General features: G+C 41.9%; 1 pseudogene; it reads left to right on the forward strand.

The window, feature by feature from the left end:
- The first annotated feature begins 613 nt into the window (after window positions 1-613).
- Window positions 614-6,367, forward strand: LOC140766726 (putative disease resistance protein RGA1; annotated as a pseudogene).
- Window positions 6,368-8,002: the final 1,635 nt, after the last annotated feature.

The following is an 8,002-nucleotide window of genomic DNA, read 5'->3' on the forward strand; positions in this document are numbered from 1 at the left end:
TTCTTCTCCATGTCAATATCTTCTCTCATATCTTCATTCTCTAACCTGCAAAAAGAATCATAATAATCGAATCTTTTCCATAAAGCAAGATATATCACATAGAAGATCTACAATACCCACTTGGCAGATTTATCAAAGAAAAAGAACTTCAACTGAAATCTACACCAAGAAAAGAGGGATTTTGCACCGAAATCAACAAGACCAAACAAAGAAAGAGACAACAATAATATAAATAAACAAGAAGACACATTGAAGAATTGACCCCCCGTTACTTCAAGTGGTAACCATTCTTATCATTTGAAGTTATTGTTCAGAAACATTAGGCATATAGAAAGTATGGTCTTGATTAAGATTTAAACAATAAGTGATTACTATTGCATTCTTCTTACAGAAGTTCAGCAGGACATCATCGCTGAAGCAGTTACTCCATCAGTGACTAGAACACAAAATGAAGCTAATGGATCTAATGTGACAGAGGAGACCTCTTTTGATGAAGCTACCAAAATGGACTCCAAAGAACTCTCATATATTATTATAAATGGTAATATTCTCTCAGTTTGAAGCTAATATCTAGATAGCCAAGCTAAATTACTAAATGAGGTCCAGTACCTGAAGTAGCTCAATATTTCCAAGCTGCACTGGAATTAGACCATCAATGCCCGGGGCCGAGGGCGGAGAGATCGTCCGAAGACCCTCTAATCCACCGGAATCCAAGCCCCCCGACGAAATCGTTCGAAGAGGAGTTAAAATAGGTGACGTCCGGGGGCTCGCAAATCTAGGACGGGAACTCTCCGGTGAGATTGTTGTAGGAGTCGAATCCCACGAGATTGGAGCAGTTTCCCATCGAGTTGGGGACGGGGCCGGAGAGATCGCTGTGCGCGAGCAAGACGAACCGGGTCTTGGCCTTGTAGAGGGAGTCGACAGCGATCTCCCTGCGGCAGATGAAGGACATGGAGTGGACGGAGGAGAGGAGCTCGCCGAGGGTGGTGTTGACGGACCAAGAAGGGGCTCGATCTTGTGGCCGATAAAGGGGACGAGGGGTTCGTCGGAGGAGGAGAAGAGTGGGAGTGGGAGTGGGAGTGGGAGGCGGCTACAAGTGAAGTGAGGCTGTGGAACGAGCCAAAACCCAACAGTTTCCTCTATTTGTCACACTTAAATATCGAGGAAAAACTACTAGTTTCCCTATCATGGAGTTAGGAGGAAGGAGCAGGGCCACTCAATGGCCGCTTTATTCAACGACACTATCCTTGACGTCGGCTTGTACGAGTGGTTCTGATGAAAGAACGTATTTGCTGCGCATTTGCACAAAGCGTACAAACGGAAGACGGCAAGCCGGAACTGGGCTTCCTAAATATAAGATAGAAGGAGAGCTAGCTATTCTCTTTGTTCTACTCCTCCAGTTGTAAGGAAGAAGGAGGAATAGAGCTTCTACAATGGCGACGGGATTGGTAGTCGGTGGATGGTTCGCGTCGAGCATCGTTAGTAACCTCATCACTTCCCTCATATCCTATGTTAAAGAGGACCAGTCCAAGAGGCAGCTCGGCCTTAAGGCAGAGCTGAAAAGGCTAGAGAAGGCCCTTCCCAAGATCCAAGCAGTGATGGACGTGGTCGATAGCTGCCATATCAAGGAGGAGAACCCAGAGCTGGCGCGTTGGTTGTGGCAGTTTAGAGATGCGGTTAACGAGGCAGAGGACTTCATAGATGAGATGGACTACTACCAACTGGAAGAAGAAATCAAGGGGAAGAAGAGCAAGGTGAGTCATGCTGCCTCCCGCCTCAAAACTATTTTTGAACGTGCCGTGCGTAAGGATACCACTTTAGAAAGGTTGAAGAATATAGTTAAGGGATTAGATGAGGTTGCAGCTGATGTAGGGCATTTTGTTCATTTGGTGGGCAAATTAAAGCACAAGCAACCTTCGAACACGAGTAACCGTTATACTAGTTCCCTTTTACCTGTTGAACACAAAGTGGTTGGGCGAGATGATGAGAAAGACAACTTAATAAACAAATTGCTATGTTTCAGTTCTGCATCTGTTAGGAGGAATTTTTCCATTCTACCTATAGTTGGGGTTGGAGGGATTGGGAAGACTACTCTTGCACAATTTGTATACAACGACGAGAGAATAGAGAAGCACTTTAGCCCGAGGATATGGGTGTGTGTCTCTAATAATTTTGATGTTCTCTCACTTACAAAGAAGATTTATGAAAGTTTAAAGCTTCATCAAAATCATACCATCGATAATCTTGATTTGCTTCAACGGGAGATTTTAGAAAGTTTGAAGTCGAAAAAAATTCTGCTTGTGTTGGATGATGTCTGGAATGATGATGATAGAGAAAGTTGGGGTAAGTTACTAGCACCTTTCAGTTCAGTAGAGGGTGGAAGCATGGTCTTATTAACAACACGAATGGGAAAAATTACAAAGATGATGACAGGTACCATGGAACCTATATTCTTGAGGGGTTTGAGTGAAGAAAATTACTGGGATTTCTTTAAGAACTGTGCATTTGGTGGTGAGGACCCCAAGAATTATAACAAACTGCAAGACATTGGAAAGAAAATTGTAAAAAAGTTAAAAGGGTCCCCCTTAGCTGCGAAGACTGTGGGAGGGATATTGAGGAACAATTTAGATGATGAGCACTGGGAAGATATCTTAAATAGTGAAATTTGGGAACTAGAACAAAACCAGAATGACATAATGCCAGCTCTGAGACTAAGTTATCAGCATCTCTCTTCACACTTGAAGCCTTGCTTTAGGTTTTGTAGCATATTTCATCAAGATTATGAGTTTGATAAGGAGCAAATTATCTACATGTGGATGGCTCTAGGTCTGGTTCGGAAGCCTATGAAAGGAAATAGACGACCAGAGGATATAGGACATGAGTACTTCGATGATCTGGTGAAAAAATCATTTTTTGATTGTAAAACGAGTTACGCAAGAGAGCACTATGTTATGCATGATCTACTCCACGAGCTTGCAGAATTTATTTCCCAGGGTGAATGCTTTAGAATTGATGAGAGCTCTGGGCCCAAAAGTATACCGACAAGTATTCGTCACTTATCAATCTGTAATTATGTTGCTCTTCCTATACCTGAGATCATCAAACTCAAAAACTTGCGCACACTTTTGATAAATTCAGATTCCAGTGAAGATGACATTCTTAAGGTGCTCAAAGGTCTGAAAAGCCTGTGCATATTGGTAGTGAGAAATTTTAATATCATTGATGACTGTATTAGTAGCCTAATACACCTCCGCTACTTAGCTAATCATGATATTTCTCATGTCCCTAAATCAGTGAATAAGCTTTACCACCTCCAGTTCTTGTATTATCAGGAAAGATTCTACCGTCATTTCTCAGATTTACCAGTAGATTCAATCGACAACCTTATTAACCTTAGAATCCTAAGTACTCCGAATACTCGGTGCGGCAAAACATCTGGTATAGGGAGACTAACCTCACTTCAGATTTTGGAAAAGTTCATTGTTGCAGTGAATGAGAATAACTTTTTGGAGTTGAAAAATTTGCGAGAGCTCCGGGAACTAGGTATTGAGAGCCTCAAAAACGTATCAAGGGTTGAAGATATCTTTGAAGCCAATTTGAAGGAAAAAGAGCACATCCAAAAACTGACTTTAAAGTGGACTGAGGGATATGATAAATGTAGTAGAAGCCTTGAGGTTGATGAGCAGGTACTTGACACCGTTGAACCACATTCCAATCTCAAGAAATTGATAATAGAATATTATATGGGCCGCAGGAGTCCACATTGGATGTCTCTTCAATCTCTATCAAAGTTAGTATCTATTAAACTTCGCAAATGCGATGGATGGGAAGACCTATCACCTCTTGGACAGCTACCCTACCTTGAGTCTCTACAATTATATGGCATGCGTTCGTTAATGTCAGTTGGCTGTGCACCCGACAGAGGAACTGTTTTCCCATCGTTGAAACTGCTATCTATTGAAAACTTGCCGGCACTAGAAGAGTTCTATGGAGGAGCGACCCAATGGCTTCTATGTTTGAAAACTCTAGAGGTTTCTAATTGCCCCAAGCTGAGAGTGTTTCCAAATCTGTCTTGTGGCTTAAGTAAATTGTCTATTAACAATGTGAGTTGGGTTACTCTTCCACAACTGTGGCACGACCAGGTAGAGGCATCATCGTCATCATCATCTCTTTCCTCACTGGAAATCAACTCTTGTGGAGACCTCGTGTCCTTAGCCGAGGGTTTGTTACTGCATCCTCAGCTTTTTACATCTCTCGTGGAGTTGGTCATTCAGAACTGTAGTGAGCTGACACATTTACCTATCGGAGGATTCGAGAAATTCACCTCTCTCAAGGAACTCATGGTAACGGGTTGTCCGAAACTGCGGAACGGCTCAACATCAGGAAGGTTCCTTCCTTCGTCGCTGCACACCCTTGTTATACAGCATTGCGATGCACTGGATCCATTACCTAACAAAGCTCCGCAAGACCTCGACTTTCTCATGTGCAAACATCAAATCCCTTCCCTTGGCACAAGTGCTTGGAAGATGGAAAGCTCTAGACCATTTGTCGATTAAGGATTGCTCACAGCTAGAATCCTTGGGGGGTCTGCAAGCACTCCCATCCCTCAAGTATTTGGAAGTGAAAAAATGCCCCAGTTTAGTTGCAGATGCTTCATCATCATTGTCAACGTCGTTAGCGGAACATCCCTCTTCCTCAACTTCCTTAATACTGGACACGATTCGCATCGACGATCCCTCGCTGTTATGCACTGTGCCATTGAAAAGCATCTCCGCCCAAAATCTGCATCTTGAATGCTGTATTGGAATCCGATCCTCAGCACTAGAAGAATGGGCGTTGAAGCACCGCACCTTGCTGCAAGCGCTATATATAAGAGATGTATCCTCTTGGCAGTTCCTGCTTGAAGAACAGCAAAGCCTCTCTTGTCTCCTAGTTCTACGGGTATACCACTCCAGAGAGCTCCAGTCACTGCCAAAACTTCCATCATCGCTAAAAGAACTGCGGTTACATGATTGTTCCCCAGAGTTGGTAGAGAGGTGCCTACGACATTCCGGTCCGGATTGGCCCAAGATTCAACACATCCCTGATGTACAAATAGGCAGTTACAACAAGAAGAAATTAGCAACTATTACTCTAGAAGAACACAATTGCCAAACCCGGGTATGAGTTCTTTCACCGTCCCCTTAATATTTAATTCCTCAGGATATAACAATGAATTTCCCGTTCGTCCGTCCTTATATTTACATTTCTCCATTGTCTGTTCTTTTTTGTATATCCAATGAAACTTTCCAGTGCCTTTATAGCATTCCCTGTAGTCTAGTGCACCAGGATGCCCATTCTTCTTAAATTTTTAGTTAGTTAAATTCGTATAGGCAAGATCGTAGCACGTTCTCTCTCATTAACTATTTTTCTGGTTGGTCATTTTAGACTAATGAGAAGCATGTTACACATTAGATGTTTCAGTAACATCAATACTACTTGGATTTTTCTGTTTGGTCAATAACCAGTTTGCAATTCAGAAATGATGTAGCAAATTTTAATTTCGAGTTCACATTTCATATTAGTCTTGTGAGAACTTTATGAGATTCACATGTTTTTCCGAAAAATAGAAACTTACTTATAGTTGATGTCAATAATTCAACTAATCAGGATGATGCTTCTTCATCCTTATATTTGTTGAAATAAAAGTGGATTTTTTTATGGTCCTATTCCGAAGAATTGTACAATTCCTACTGTGTTTATACGGTGATGACAGTACAGAATAGATCCATATCAAATAATTTGATTTAGGTTTGAAAAACAGATATTGATTATTGCTCTATATAGATTTCAATCTTTCTGAAGATTTTAAACAAGAAGTGTGATTTCGTGACAAAAACCCAAAAGACCATCAACTCATGATGTTGAAAAGATAAGAAGTGTTAAGTAGAGATTGTGATAGTCAGCTGTATCTGGTGCACTTGGCTACATAGAAATAGTAAAAATTTTCAATTTTCCGACAAGAAGGGACAGTCGAGCTTCTACATCGGACTAATATTAATACTATATTACTTTGCTGGGCAGGAAGCAAGAATCCCGTTTTCGAAGTCGAGGCAGATGGTATGGCAATAGTTTTTGTTTTAATTTTGATAGTGATACTGTTTTGCTTGGTTTATTTTGTTCAGTTTTGTGGCGAAGTGATGTGATATTATTGTTTTGGATGTTGAAACTTTATTTGGTGTGGGGTTATAATGTTTAAACAGTGGACTAAGAGGTGTGTGGGGAGTTATAATGTTTATGTTTTTTCTTTAAATAAAATAACCTCCTGATGTTGAACATGAGCGATGGAAATTGTACCAATCCATTTTCGTGTGGTGGTTTTGCAAAATTTTTTAAGTTAATTAATTGTAAGTCTTCGGAGAAGATCAAAGCAAGTGGTTTTGTAGAGTTTTTGACCAAACTAGTCTGGTTATAAATTTTTTTTTTACCAAAATAGATTGTTATCAAATTTATTATCAAATTGGGTCTAATTTATATTTCATAATTTTTGTCCGGTCTTAAAACATTAAATATTTCAACTTTTTATGTATATAAATCTCTTTAACTTGGTTATTCAGCGGTTAAAAAAAAATTTTGCTTGAAGATAAAAACGTTGAACTGATTAGCGTTTTTTCAATCTTCCTAACAAGAAGGAACCTATCGAGCTTCTTCACTGGATTACCACTACCGTTATGTTTCTTTGTGGGCAGGGAACGAAGGATGTGGAGCTTATGCTTCTTTGAAAATAATGTCCTAAACTCAAGTCCTTGCTAGCTAAAAAAGAAATCATGCCTTAAAGCAAGAGCTAAGAGTTTTTGGAGTAATTTCCGTAAACATAGTAGATAGCGATTCACTAGGCATGAGAATTATGGCGTAGAATAATTGAAGAGATTGGTTTTATGTATAGATAAAAGGATCTGATTGTATAAGATCATGAAGATATATTCTGTTGTACACCTTACCATGTATCATTATCTATATAAAGAGAATGACACCCCTCTAGGGATTTTGCGACTAATAGCTTTTCTGACTTGGTATCAGAGTCAGATCCCATCTCCTTCGCCATGACTTCTTCCAATCTCACTTCCAACACTTCTTCTTTCGCCAACGCCATTACATGTGGGCAAAGACACACCAATTTTCTCATATGGAAGGCCCAGGTAGCTTTGGCTATCTGGACGGCACCACTCCCATGCCGCCAACCACGATGACTGAAGGGACTGGCACCACCGCCAGGCAGGTGGAAAACCCTGCCCGCGTCAATTGGATCATCCAAGATTAGACGATTTTGGGTGGCCTCCTGTCCTCCATGATTGAGGACGTGCTGCCTCAACTCACACGCGCTGGCACCTCTACCGAAGTGTGGACGATGCTCCACACAATGTTCTCCACCCAACATCGCAGGAACGCCAGCCAGATCCGCACTCAGCTATCCACGATGAAGAAGCTTGACATGAGCGCGTCTGAATACTTCCAGAAGATGACGACCCTTGCCGACATCATGGCAAACATTAGGCAGCCCATGTTTGATGAAGAAGTGATTGTCTACATCCTCGCCGGCCTTGGTGCGGGCCACGGTAATCTCGTCACTGCCATTACCGTCCTGAGCAATCAGCGAGCGGTGATACTCTCGGAGCTATACTCCTACATGCTTGCACATGAAGCTCAAGCTGCCATGACAGGTGGCACAGTGGAATTTTCTTCGTCCGCCAACAACGCCATGCGCCAAAACTCCTCCAATGCCTCGTGCTGCAACAACAACAACAATAACTACCACAACAACTTTGGCAACAATCATGGTGGCGGTGGCCGCGAACGCGGGCCCGGCCGTGGCAGGAACAATGGCCTTCGCTGCCAGGTGTGCGACATCTACGGCCATATAGCCCTGAACTGTTGTAACAGATTCAACCATGCGTACCAGCCGGAGGAGTAGCACAGCGACAACAACGCCACAACTGGAGGAGGCTACAATGTTGACACGAAC

Source organism: Typha angustifolia, chromosome 9 (genome assembly GCF_048772165.1).
Source record: "Typha angustifolia cultivar Huaian chromosome 9, ASM4877216v1, whole genome shotgun sequence".
Taxonomy (NCBI): Eukaryota; Viridiplantae; Streptophyta; class Magnoliopsida; order Poales; family Typhaceae; genus Typha; species Typha angustifolia.